Source organism: Mauremys reevesii, linkage group 1, assembly GCF_016161935.1.
Source record: "Mauremys reevesii isolate NIE-2019 linkage group 1, ASM1616193v1, whole genome shotgun sequence".
Lineage (NCBI taxonomy): Eukaryota > Metazoa > Chordata > Testudines > Geoemydidae > Mauremys > Mauremys reevesii.
The window spans coordinates 123,557,705-123,571,750 of NC_052623.1; the positions used below are offsets into that span (position 1 = coordinate 123,557,705).

At 40.8% G+C, this 14,046-nt stretch overlaps 1 long non-coding RNA gene across 2 annotated transcripts in view; it reads right to left on the reverse strand.

Annotated features, from left to right (window-relative positions):
• Positions 1-4,369: 4,369 nt before the first annotated feature.
• Positions 4,370-14,046, reverse strand: part of LOC120395849 — a 49,180-nt gene continuing 39,503 nt past the window's right edge. The window contains exons 3-4 of one of the 2 annotated variants that reach the window (XR_005592846.1): positions 5,075-5,081; positions 4,370-4,959 (exon numbers count right to left, since the gene is read on the reverse strand). This is a non-coding gene — a long non-coding RNA (uncharacterized LOC120395849). The remainder of the gene's footprint in view (positions 4,960-5,074; positions 5,082-14,046) is intronic. The other variant, XR_005592848.1, reaches the window with a different exon arrangement.

Sequence of the window (14,046 nt, forward strand, 5' to 3'; positions counted from 1 at the left end):
ACAGGATGTTAGGAATCATTAAAAAGGGGATAGAGAATAAGACTGAGAATATACTATTGCCCTTATATAAATCCATGGTATGCCCACATCTCGAATACTATGTACAGATGTGGTCTCCTCACCTCAAAAAAGATATTCTAGTTCTAGAAAAGGTTCAGAAAAGGGCAACTAAAATGATTAGGGGGTTAGAGAGGGTCCCATACGAGGAAAGATTAAAGAGGCTAGGACTCTTCAGCTTGGAAAAGAGAAGACTAAGGGGGGATATGATAGAGGTATATAAAATCATGAGTGATGTTGAGAAAGTGGATAAGGAAAAGTTATTTACTTATTCCCATAATACAAGAACTAGGGGTCACCAAATGAAATTAATAGGCAGCAGGTTTAAAACAAATAAAAGGAAGTTCTTCTTCACGCAGTGCACAGTCAACTTGTGGAACTCCTTACCTGAGGATGTTGTGAAGGCTAGGACTATAACAATGTTTAAAAGGGAACTTGATAAATTCATGGTGGCTAAGTCCATAAATGGCTATTAGCCAGGATGGGTAAGAATGGTGTCCCTAGCCTCTGTTCATCAGAGGATGGAGATGGATGGCAGGAGAGAGATCACTTGATCATTGCCTGTTCGGTTCACTCCGTGTGGGGCATCTGGCATTGGCCACTGTCGGTAGACAGATACTGGGCTAGATGGACCTTTGGTCTGACCCAGTATGGCCATTCTTATGTTCTTATGTTCTTCTGTATCTTTTTCTGTGGGAGGCAACAATCTGGTCCTTAGTCAGGAAACTACTTCTCCCAGAGGATTAGCCACATAATTTGCCTTTTTCTGTTCAGCTCCTTTTGGAATTATTAGCGAGCAAACAAGTCTCAAGGTGAGAAGATTTGATTTTTTTTGAAGCAGTGTGTTTTAGTCACTCAGATAACGCCAACTCAGCTGAAAGCATTTCCTCTCTCACCCAAGACCATATGTGGAACATATGAGATTGATGGAGAATACTTCAGCAAGTTAACAGCCTGTGCAAACAGGTGGTTATAATGAAAGTTTCTTTGGTGTGAAATCCAGAAGGGAGCATTAGGATCATATAGTCAGTCTTACCTCCTTCATAATCCAGGCCACAGATTTTTACTCAGCAATTCCTGCATCAAAACTATAGCTTCTTGCTGAGGTAGAACATACCTTTTTAGAAAGACATCCAGTTTCGATTGAAAGACTTCAAGTGATGGAGAATCCACCGCATCCCTTGTAGAAGCTGTTCCAATGGTTCATTACACTCACTGTTAAAATTGTGTGTCTTCTTTCTAGTTTGAATTTGTCTAGCTTCAGCTTCTACCCACTGAATCATGTTAGGCCTTTGCTAGTTTAAAACACCCTCTCTATCAGAAGTCTTCTCCCCAGGTAGGTACTTTTAGATTGTGATCAAATCACCTCTTAACCATCTCTTGGAGAAACTCAATCTCTCTGTAAGGTCGAATTTCCAGCCCTGCAATCGCTCTTGAAGCTCTTTTCTTAATCTTTTTCAGTTTGTCAACATCCTTTTCAAAATTTTGACACCAAAACTAGTCACAGTATTCCAGTAATGATCTCACTAATGTCATAAATAGAAGTAATACCACCTCCCTACTCCTGAAATCTCATGACCTTAGCTATCACTGGCAGTGAATGCTATAGCTATCATACATCTGTGGTCCAACAGGTGCAAAACAGGGAGCAAGACAAATTCCATTCCTTTCTGAGCCTGACTTCTCAAACTGCTTCATTGTGTCAAGTTCTGCCCCATGTCCAGCTACACAGCAGGAAGTCCATCATCCATACCTTGCATGCCACAAACTCCTAATGAAGTCAAGAAGTGCAACATGATCAAGCTGAAAGAAGGACTTTCCAGGTGTCTCTTATAGACTCTGCAATCACCTATAAACCTACTGATGCTGTGCTATATTCATATTGAACACACCAAATGCAATCATCTGCATTTCTTGGTCTCACACCAGCAGGTATGAATTTTTCTGGACCATAGAGACATAGTTGCTTATTGATCTTTTCATTATAGGTCAGTGACTGAAATTCAGGTATAGAGGTGGAAGGACTTGGTGGCTGGTCTCCATTAGCTGCTTATGAACTGTATGTGAAAGCAACTGAATCAGATGCAGAATGTCTTTGGAGTGTCTGTTACATGGTGCTAATGAATCGTTGCCTGGTGGAGTCTCTGGTCATATATGAATATTTTAGGTATTTATCAGATGGGCCCAAGCTGCAACAACACCCTCTTTAAAAGCTGGGGAAATTCAGATCTAAAACTTGTGGCTTGGGCCATATAAGATAGATCCAAAGCCCCTTCAGACTTTGTGGAAGTTTGGATCTAGATTTGAACTTTGCAGCTCAGACCCACTATTAATAATAAGAAGTCTTCTGAACTATTTAAATCATGTGTCCTTGATCCTCAGTGACAAAAACCAGAGGCATTGTAATGCATCTCAGACACATTACAATTGCAAGAATTAATTCAGTGATGCATAGAATGCCCAGTGCATATACTATGAAAGTTGAATTTTCACATGAATCTCTAGCTCATCCTTGTGACGGGTCCCCCCCCGGGTGCCACCTGGAACTGAGGTACAGCTGAGTCCTCTGTCTCACCAATCTGGGTTCCCTCTTGCACTGTGACGTTGTGACAAACTGCAAAGCCTTCCAAGCTTGCACTCACACCAACATCCACAGGCAGGGACCACAACCAGCTGTGTTCATGAATGCTCTGGCCAGCCACTCATGAACCCAGGATAGAGAGGCTACAGCCAAAATGCTCCCAGCTCCCCAGCCCAACATCCTAGAGCTGTAACATCCTGCCTTGATCAAATTCATTACTAGTCCGCCACTTCTACAAAGGAAAGTGGATGTGCACCAACTCTTGATCATGAGCTGAGATTTATCCCCTTTGCACTTCAAATGACACAGGTAAAATGTTTTTGGTAAATTATGAAATAGATTTATTAACTCCAGAAAGATAACTTTTAAGTGATAGCAAACAGATGAAAGTAGATTCCCATAAGAAATAAAACAAAACCACAATCTAAGCCTAATGTACTAGCTAGTATTTGAATCAAGCAGTGTCTCACCGGGTTAGATAGTACAAGCAGGTTAGCTTTTGCATACACAGGCAGGCTTCCTTCTTTCCTACCTGGAACAACACTTTCCCCTCTCCCCCCAGTACAGTCTTATTCCTCCAGTACTTTCAGGTGTGTTCGTTGTAGGGAGAGTGAGGTACAGTCATGATGGCAATTCCCCCTTTTATACCTTCTTCCAACTTGCTGGAAAGCTCTTTTGCTGTGACCTGGGTCACACAATTCTCATTGTGTAGTGCTATCTCTGAGAGGTTTCTATTGTACACAGTTCCCGGGGTAATCCTTGTGCTTGTGTGTATTTCCTCAATAAGCCATTAACATTGTTTGGCCTTTTTATTGTTGTACCTGAAAGGCTGCTTGTGGGTGTTTTCAACCTCACAACATGTTTCAGTAGCACATACATAGCCAAACTTCATAACTTCACATACAATAGCACATACAGTCCAATGAGATATTAATAATTAGCAGATGAAGACTTTTAGAATGATACCTCAGAAGGTACAATCTGTACAAAACATATCATAATTATATGACAGTGGTGAATATGGGGGTTCCAAAGTGTCACAATCCCATCTACAGATAAGATAAGCAGTCATGCAGCTGCATCCATTTAATAAAATATGTTTGGAAAGAAAAGGAAAAAAAAAACCACACCACTACCAGGACACCAGCAAGGTCCAAGTGCTTATAATTCATCTTGCATTTTAAGATAGGGACTGTCCCATGTTTCTAGACATTTTCACTGCAAAAATTAACAGAATTAAATTTGCAGGCCTACCATAGCAGCTTGAATAGTTGTTGAGGTGGGTTCGGAAAGGGGGGAAGCAGCAATGCCTCATAAAATTCTGTTGCTGACAGTTTCTTCCTTTAATTTCAGTAAAGGCACCATAAGAAAGTCAGTTTCCAGTGTTTGATCAATCTGGATTCCTTACACCATTTGTCTACCTTTGCTTTCCCTCCTCCCCCACAGTCTTTTTGCCAGCGACTATTTCAAGGAGACAATATCTAGATAAATGGATGAATATTACATAGCAGCTAAGGAAGTACTTCACACAACACAGTGCTATGAACGTCCTCTCACATTCCTTTTCATGCTTCATGTGATTTTGTTTCAGGTGTATCATTTTGTAATGTCAATAAGCAACACTGCTACTATCAATCATATTTAAAGCAACATTTTTTATTGCTATTGGGAACATTTTAGCTTTACAGGATGATAGTATTTCTTAGCCAGAATGTAATGTCTTCACTTGGGATGAACAGCACCTTACATAAAAATAATTCCTCTGATGTCAGTGGCACCACTTGTGGAGTAAGATGAAAAGGGGGCCAGGGGAGGGGAAAAATAAGCTCCAGATATTTAGCAAACTGTGAATGATGTTTCCCAATAAATCTCAGGCACTTTAGTTTCCTTTTATCTGTCAGGACCCGCAATGGGGACTGCCTAACCTAGTGGTTGGAGCCAGGAACAGAGCTGGGGTTGTGGTCATGCCAAGAGTCAAAGCCAGAGACAGCAACCTGGGTCAGGGCAAGGAACCAGGAACAAGATATAGGAACAGGGATGAGGCAGGGGAACAGGAACCAGGGACTTGGTCTCAGGTCTGGGCAGCAACAGGCCTAGCAACTAGCTGCTCAGACAAGGGTTGAGACAGGAACAGGAGGACATAGGAACAGGAAGCTTTATACCTAGTAATGTCCAATCAGCACTGTGTCAGTGGGTGTAGCTTCTAGTGGTGGGGTATTAGCAGCAGTTTCCTCGTCAGCCCTGACAGTGCAGTGGTACAGCAGGTAAGGCTCCTGATCAGATGGCACCTACATCATCATACTGTCCCTGTAATGAGGCATCTGGGAAGAAAATTAGATGAAGCTTTACATCATCATCCCATCCAACTGTCATGTGGTCAAGCAGAAATGTGAAGACATATGTCCACACGTTAGGTGATTTTTCAATTATACATACCAGCTGCCTGGAAAGTGTGTGTGAGTGAGAGAGAGAGAGAAATGATTTAATATATTTGAGGAGGAGGAGGAGAAGGAGGAAACACAGAGCAGGGGGAAGTAGTAGTAGAGCACACAGGTTGGCTGGGCACTTGACCACAGCTGTTTTGCTGGATGTGGCACTACATCTTCAGATTGCTTTAGCCCATCTTACGAGAGTGCACATATCAGTTAATACATTAAGCTAGAAGCCTGGTGTCACTGTCTCTAGGTAGGCTTCACCTCTTGAGATCCCTTTCCAGTCCCCCATCTGCAACCTCGTCAACTTCTCTTTGGGCTGGCCCAAACCTCAACTTCTCTTTAGGATGGGACCCTGCAATCCAACCACTCTGCAACTGGGTCTCCTGGTTACACTCCCCAACCATGTTACCTAGAAAGCCCAATTAGCTGGCACCTGCTAGAGTTTCCTTTCGGGAGCCTGTGGGCAGTAACAGAATGCAGAGACACAGAAGCAGCTGCTTCAAAACAAAGTCTGTTTTATTTGCCCAAAAGGTGCATAGAACTTAGAGAAATGAGTTTGAAACAAGAGCTGCATACTGTCTTACTTTCACTTGGCGCGCCCTTCAATCCCCTAGAAAACACAATTTAGCCTTGGTACACTCCATCTCCTTCTCCCTTCCTCCCCTGCCTATTCTCTTGGGGACCAAGCTAGAGCCTGCTGATGCTGACCCTGGCTTGCAGTCAGTCTTTGTTAGCCTGCAGCTGCTGACAACTCCACCCCTCCCTCGCGGTAGGGTGGATCTCTTAATGGATCAGCCTCTTTTGATCTCCAGGTTCTTAGCCGTGGCAAAACCATCATGTCGGGTCTGAGGAGTCACCTCTGCACAGCTGTAAATGGAACTATTAGGATTGAGTGTTTGCTGGGATGTTTCTTATCTAGGCCATTGTTTTACCTTTCCTGCTTGGTTATGAACAACCCCTTTTGATCTAACTCTGTATCAAGTAACACATCATAAACACACACATTCATGAAAAATTATACCAATATTCCTAGTTCTCAACACCTGGTATCCAGGGTCTGTACCAACACATTTTTCCACCAAGAGTAGGGTGACCATACATCCCGTTTTGGCCGGAACAGTCCCTTTTTAAAGCCCTGTCCTGGCCGTTCTGACTTTTCTTGTCAAAAGAAGACATTTGTCCTGTTTGCGCTTGCCAACTTGATCAGCCTCTGAGTCATGGCTACTATGACACTACAGGGGCATGTGACCAGATCACCTGGTATTGGACTCTATCTTGGAATACCAATGGTTTTTCACTGACTGGTGTGGGAACCAAGCTTGGAGACAAAGGGTTCCCGCCATATGCAAAAGCTGTATAATGCAGGGGAGTGACATCATTGTGATTCTTCACTGATTCCCCACCCAAAGGAGACTCTTGGAAACAACTGAGGAACAAGGACTGAACTAGGGGGAAGTGCTGGACCCAGGCTAGAGGGATTTCTAGCTTGTGAAAGGAATACCTGGAGTTTTAAACTGCAAGCCAGTGCAGCTTGCCCGTTAAGAGCCTGCAGCCAGCTGAAATCATCCTTTAGAGTGAGAACTTGCTACTTATATTCAATTTCTTTAGTATATTGTTTAGATTGCATTTGTATTTATTTGCTAGGTAACCTGCTTTGATCTGTTTGCTGTCCCTTATAATCACTTAAAATCTATTATGTGTAGTTAATAAATTTGTTTTTGCTTTTTTTTTATGCTTGTTCAACTGATAAGGGCCTTTTGTTATCCTCTGGCCCCTTGATGTCAATGAGTGCTGGGTTCGCTTATCTGTCAATCGGAGAGATGTGTGATGACTAAAAAGCTGTATGTGACTCTAAGGCAATATGTTTAAGAAATTGACAATTTTTCATGTTCAAGTTTGTCATACATCAATTTGATTCATACTTAAAAGCGCGTGTGTGTGTGTGTGTGTAAAAAATATACCTGACAATTTTTCTTTTAAATTAATTTAGTCTTGAAACCATAAACTGCCCTGGCAGAAGACTTTGACAGCAACAGCATCAAACTTTAGCATGACACAGGATTTCAGGCTCTGATGCTCTTTGTTGTGGGTTATTTTGATTTGATTGTTTTTAAATTTGCAGTTTAGCTGATACGTTCATTTCAAGGGGCATGGAAAATGACCTTATGGACAATGATTTAACTAGCCAATAAAGAGCAGTGTATTGTATTATGTGGTACCCTTATCTCCCTTTTCCCATCTACTGTCATCATCGTCTGCCTAAGCAAACAATCAGTACATAAATAAATGAAATGTCAAGAAATAAAATATCTCATTTTATCATCCTAAGTGGGGAGCAGGTTTCCTAAAAGAGAAAAGTTAAAATCCTAAATTCTATGCAAAAATTCCCTTTGCATAGGTGTGCACATATGTCTGTGCAGTAGGTGTGTTTAAAAAGAACTGCTATTCCTCAAAACCATTTTTGGCACTACAGAAACAGGACCCCCGTCAACAGTGGATGAATAGCAAATTGGTGCTGTCAATACAGCAACCAAGTGTGCCTGCTGGAGGATGGGAACATAGGTAGACTAGCACTCCAGAATGAGACAATGAGGCTAAGCCAGACATGGATCTATCCATGTTCAAATGGGATGTCACTGTTTCTAGTGGGGGTGAGAGTTCATGGCGGAAACATCTAACTTTTGACCACTCAGTCAGGACAATGAAGATCTCTTGTAATGCTCACACTGTTGCTACTGGAAGGAGCGAATAAAAAAATCAAAGGGTAGGGGTGTCAAAATTCAAAATATTAATGACTCATTTAATTAATTTGAATGTATTTTTCTATTAATCCCTAGCTCACACATGGCTGAACCATAACCTAAATAATTCTCGGATGCTGCCAAAGTTATCGCATCAGCGCGTTACCCTTGTAGGCCAATGCCAGCACAACAAAGGGGACTGATAGACCTTGTAAATGTAAGCAGGCCCCCGGCCGCACTCAGACCAGAAAGATATTCTGCTCCCTCAAACAAAATCTTCTCAACATTTTTGTCAAGAAACACCTAGTCGGTGTGCCACTGTTCCCTTCCCAGCACCCTGTGTTGCAGCTGCTGTAAAAAAGGCAGACACTCCCCAGGCACTCAACATATTGAAAGAAACCCCTCAACTTGTTAGCATAGATGTCTCAGGGGCAAAGTATGAATGTGAGCGTGTACAGAACTGGCATTCTCATTTCATGTACAGTCGAGGAAAATTGTGTGCGTGGTGTCAGATCCTGGCAGGGGGAAAGGGCCATTTGATATCACTGGTAACCAGCCTATCTGGTGGATGTATATGGTTCTTTTTCTTTCATTAAAATAATCTAGGTAGAATGTAGGCCTCGCTGGATCTGGACACCATAGCAGCATTGAGTAATGCTTTGGTCATATCCTGCACTGATTCTTTTAGTCCTTTTTGTGCCCATCTCAGATGTGGTCTCCTTCAGGAAGGGGCTGCAGGTGCCTTGATCAAAATGACTGTAATCACTATGACATGAACAAAAGTACCTGTTTCCACCATGATGGGGGGGAAGAGGAGGAAACCAAGCTTCCCATTCATCTAAAATAACCAGGACTTAATTCTGTCCTTGGACATGTATACAGCTCCCCTGGTTCAACAGATGAGTGTGCATCTATGTACACACATTTATTTGAGGGCATAGGCTGACCCATATTTTGGTATGTCCTTTTGTAGATCATACAGGGCTGAACTGCAGCTTTGCCTCCCTCCTGCTCCAAAGGGGGAGTTCTCTGCACATGGTGTATTTGCAGGCCAGCCCCAGAGCATCGGTATAGATACGCTAGTCAGTGCACTGGAGCAGAGCCAAGGTTCCATTCACCTCCTAAGCCCTCCCACCCACCTATATGTTAAATACCTAAAATCTTTGCGGTGCCTGTTCTCCTCCCTGCGAGGCAACCTGTGGTACAGGTAGCTGTACAAAGGAGTAAGTGGGCCCAGAGTTTGTCCCAAGACACTGATGATAAGCCTTTCAAATAAAACTCATTGAGTATGCTGGGCCCACACAGAACAGGATAATTAAGCACAACATAGAAAAAAAGGATCGATAATGATTAACTATTGTGTGTAATTTTTTAAAAAGAAGCTTAAGCAATATTAGATTTATTCTTCTATATAGCTATCTCCTTTGCCAGTTCTAAAATGAGTTTATATTAGCCAAAAGGTCACTTTCTGGTTAAGAATGTAAAAGCTGTATGTTTATTTTCAATATGAATTATAGCCATGACTTAAGGCATAGGAATCATTTTTCACCACTGGCAGAGTCTTCCTCTGGTCTAACAACGATAGCACAACATTTCAATAATATTAAAGCAAGATGGGAACTGTCATAATTAGCAAATCTAATATTAATCAAAGATGTGCATAATGGAAATGATCTACTGGAAACTAAATTGCACATGAGCAGAAATGATAGTGATTATAAACTTTCTCAAAACACTTGTAATTTATCACCTGTGTCCCCTGGATCACACGAATTAAAGAACACTTCTCTTTCTAGAGATGTTGCACTAGCATCAAACGTTGCACAATTTGCCAGCACAAGGTGTTCTGGTGAGTTCTACACTGGAATATCATTTTTTTCTTAATGTCTTGTTGCTCATTGTCTCCCAGATGAGTGTTTGACCAAAGTGTCTATGCTGTTGTAATTTGCCATCAGAAGGGTGCTGTGATCAACAATAACACAGTGCTGTATTAAACGATAACCCAAAATACCACAGAAACCGCCAGCAATAGCCCAAGTAATATAATGTTACAGTTGTAAACTGCAGTATTTTGAACTATTAATGCAGAATACTATATTTGTTTTCATTAAAGATGACATCGACATTTTCCAATCATTCCAAGCAGCTATCGAAGTGAAAAATTTTAAAGAGAAAAAAATAGAATATATTCAGATTTCACGCTTCATGATTCATATATTGTAATTGTCCGTACAGCTCAGCAAACCTGAAGCAAAAGGAGAACAGGAAGTTGTCTATGACTTCATCAGTGATGAATGAGATGGCAGCCTTTGTTCATAACAACAGAGAAACTGGTTTGGAAAGGCTTCTGTGTCAGCCAACCTTTTTAAGGAAGAATTCTGAGCTCTATTAAAACAAACAGTCTTGATATCATGAACTACCTAAAACCTTGATCCTACAAGGAGATCCACTCACATAGACCCATGTGCCCAGGTGGAATCTGATTCAAGACTTCCAGGACAGAGAGATTTGAATAAACATTGAAAAGGAACCAAATCTTTCAACATTTGCCCATCATTAGTTTAGCAACAAATTCTAAAATGCTGAAAAGAAATACTTTTCCAAAAAGATTAGACCATTATATGGGTAACAAGAAGATGCAAAATTACATTCAATAGGACAAAATTAGATGGGCTGTTTAAACTCACATGCTTCAGGGCATAAACTGGCCACTAAACGAGGCGGCTTACAAAGAAATTTCTTGTTTGCAGGTTAGTTCATAGTTGTCCATTATGGGATTTCTTTCATTTTCCCCTGAAGCACTTGATTACTAATCACCATCAGAGACAGGTAGGGCTGTTCTGAACACTGATTTTTCCCCTGAGAAATTTTGGATGAAAAAAATCTTCATCCTAAGTATTTCAGTTGAAAAATTTCAGTTTTCCCATGGGAAGTGTTGAATGAATTCTAAATAAAAATTCTCATTTTCAAGTGACTTTTCAAAATGAAATGACAATATTCATTTTATTTCAGCTTAAAGTATTTTTCCATTCTGAGCAAAGAACTGAAAATAATTCTAAGAGATGGTTGTTCTTCTTACTTTGATGATTACAATTTAATCTTTCATTTACAATTGATTTTTCAGTTCAGCAACTTAACAAAAAGCAAACAACCCTCCCACCAACCCCAAAAGCCAACCCCCACCCAAAAATAAATCAAACCAACCTCCCCACCCCAAACCAAACAAACAACCCTAGATTTTTTTTTGTTTTGGGTTAAACAAAACTTTGTTTGCCCTGTGATAATTTCCCCACCCCTTTAGTTATTTTTGGGAGGGGTAGAGGCAAGCGTTGCCCTTTTTTGTTTGTTTTTAAATAAATCTAGAACAATTTTGAAACAAAACATTGTTTCAAAACAAAAAGTGGAAATGGTTTCATTTCAGAAGTATAAAAATGAAACTTTTTGACTTTGAAATACCCCCCCCCCTTTTTTTCCTTGCTGAAACTATTCACCAACTTTGCTCCAGATTCACGAATAGTTTTGGTGCATTGCAGTTTTGAGCAAATAAACTAAATTTCTCTAATTACTACTCCCATAGCAGCATCCACACACTGAAACTTTACTTACAAATTTTACCATTTTTTTTTCTAATCATGGCAACCGTGAAATGGAGTTTCACCTGCTCAGCATTTATCAAGGTATTTCTGAGGGCAACAGGCTCTTAGGAACATCTGCATTATAACTGAACATGAAATTACAGAGTTACTAGACCTAAATGGCTTGAACAACAAATTTACTGCTGATGAATTATCATCTAGATGAATTTTTCTGTCTTTGTGTTTCTTTGGTCTTGAAAAAACAAGTCAAAATTAAAATAATCTGTGTTGAAGTGTTGCAGTGACAGTCACTGCTGAGGAGACATTTTCACTGTAGAAAAGGTCTATTGCTATGAAGTCCATTGGAATCTGACACTGAATGAAATGGAGGGGGGGAGAGGGTGCATCTTAAGCATCATGCTGTATTCCTGGGACAGTGTAACCTATGATGAATATAACACTTTAATTGCATCTTGCCATTGTCTGATAATGTTGCCATTTGTACGTGCTCCAAACACAAGTGAGAAGTATGGGATTCTAGCTGCAGGTGAACATTCAAGAATTTAAAACTGGGTTCAGAAATAGGTCGGTCTTCATGGTCCTAAAGATAATTGAGGCACAGGGAAATATGTAAGGAATATGCAGCACTGATCATGCACATCATTTAGGGGAATTCATCCATCAGTGGAGGCACATAGTGTTCATTCATACTAACTGAAATTATCTATGTGCTCTAAGGGAAGAAGAGACCTCAATATAGATGCACAGTTCTTGAAAAGGTTTAACATATACAAGGCCTTTGGCCAACAAATGTCCTTGCATTATCAAATATCCTGTTTTATAATGATTGGCGCTTTAGAGACCACTCTAAATATATTGTGAGCTTTCCTCTAGTACCCACTGGCTTTGTCAGCTACATCAAAGCACTCCTCCAGTCCATCAACTAGTGAAATGCTAGCCTGCCAATGATTCATCCTGAAAGCAGATCTTCTGTTTTCTGGGTTACCGTGCCTCCTTCAGTTACATCACTGATTAGCTTTAAAATTATCAGATGGACTAATTTGGGATGTCAAAGCTAGTATCACAAAATTTCTAGCTATGTCAACATTTCAAAGCACAGAAATTAAATGTCAGAAACTTCAAAGTGATGGAATGAGTTACCACAAAATTATGGTGTAACCTGCCATTCATGATTTTCTGATATTAAGGAGCAGCCAGTGAAAAATTAGACACCCTTCTATGTTTTGTGATGTATAGCTTTGTTTGGCCTGGATATAATGCCTGGATCCCATTGAAAGGTCTTTATTGACTTTTTTTAAACTATCCTTAATCTTATCATGTTACGTACATTTTCACATTTCTTCAGTTGCTCTTTTTTTTTTTTTTTGGGCAAGGTTATCTGCTCTGTAATACTATCCTTGTGACCTGCTGCTGTCTGTCAGTGTTATTGTCAGCAGTGTTTGGCTTTCTCTCTCTGCGTCTGTATTCCAAACCACACAGAACTCAGGTAAATTAATCCATTAATGATGGGCCAGATTGTGAAGTCTCTGTTCAGGGCCCACGCTTGCACTCATTCAGATCAGAGGCAGTGCTCCCATTGATTTCAGTGGACACAGGCTTTAGTCTTTACTCAGCCCAAAACTCCTATGGGGCAAATCCTCAACTAGTTAATTTTTTAATCCTGTCTTAGTCAGTCAAAAAGGGGTTGTCATGGTCTAACCCTCACTTGAAACTGGGGGGTTTCAAGTTGAGGACCAGCATGTATTCCCCCACCCTAAAATCCTAGGGTAGGTCTCCTTTTTGCTGCCACCACCCGGTCGAATACGTGGGCCAGGACACCCCTGTTTTCCCCCCTCCTCTTTCCAAAGACGTTCCCTGGGGAAACACAGATCAACTCACAGAGGGAGAAACCTCCCCCCTCCCCTCTCTGCCCGGAGAGAAGCTTGTCTCACCACCGAGAGAGAGTTTCTTAGCCCCCTCCCCCTGTATCCACAGTAGAAGGGATTTAATCAAATCTTTTAGAAAGAATTTATTAAAAGAAAAACAAGAAAATACAGAATCTCTATGAGTCCAAGCTGGACACTCATAGGGTATAACCTTGCTAAGTTCTGGAGAGAATCCTCTCTCCTTCTCAGTACAAACAATACAGGCAGAATTAAGAATAATCAGTAACAAACACACAGAATTGCAAACATAGGATTATTAGATGAGGACACAAAGTACCTTTCTAATACTCGCTATCTTGACTAGAAGAAATTAGTTCAGAAAGATGGAAACGTGCAGAAGACTTGATTAAACATCTGGACCCTTATAACTCCAAACGGCTAAGAACAACACACACAAGAACAGAGAGAAAAAGTTCCCTCCTAGGAATTTTAAATTCTCTTCCCTGATTGGTCCTCAGGTCAGGTGTTCACCAGGTACTATGTGTTAACCCTTTACAGGTGGAAACTTAACCCTTAACTAACTATTTATGACAGGGGTGAGTAAAAAGTAAGTCATGACTTCAGGTTTTGGCCTTGTATGAATAAGTGAGGCACATATCTTCAGGGATTTTCTGAAGTAATTTCAGTTATGGCCCACTGACTTGTGTCATCTTGTACACTGTGCGAAGCTGCAATAAAATGTCACCATTCTGGTTTGGTGGTATTTTACAT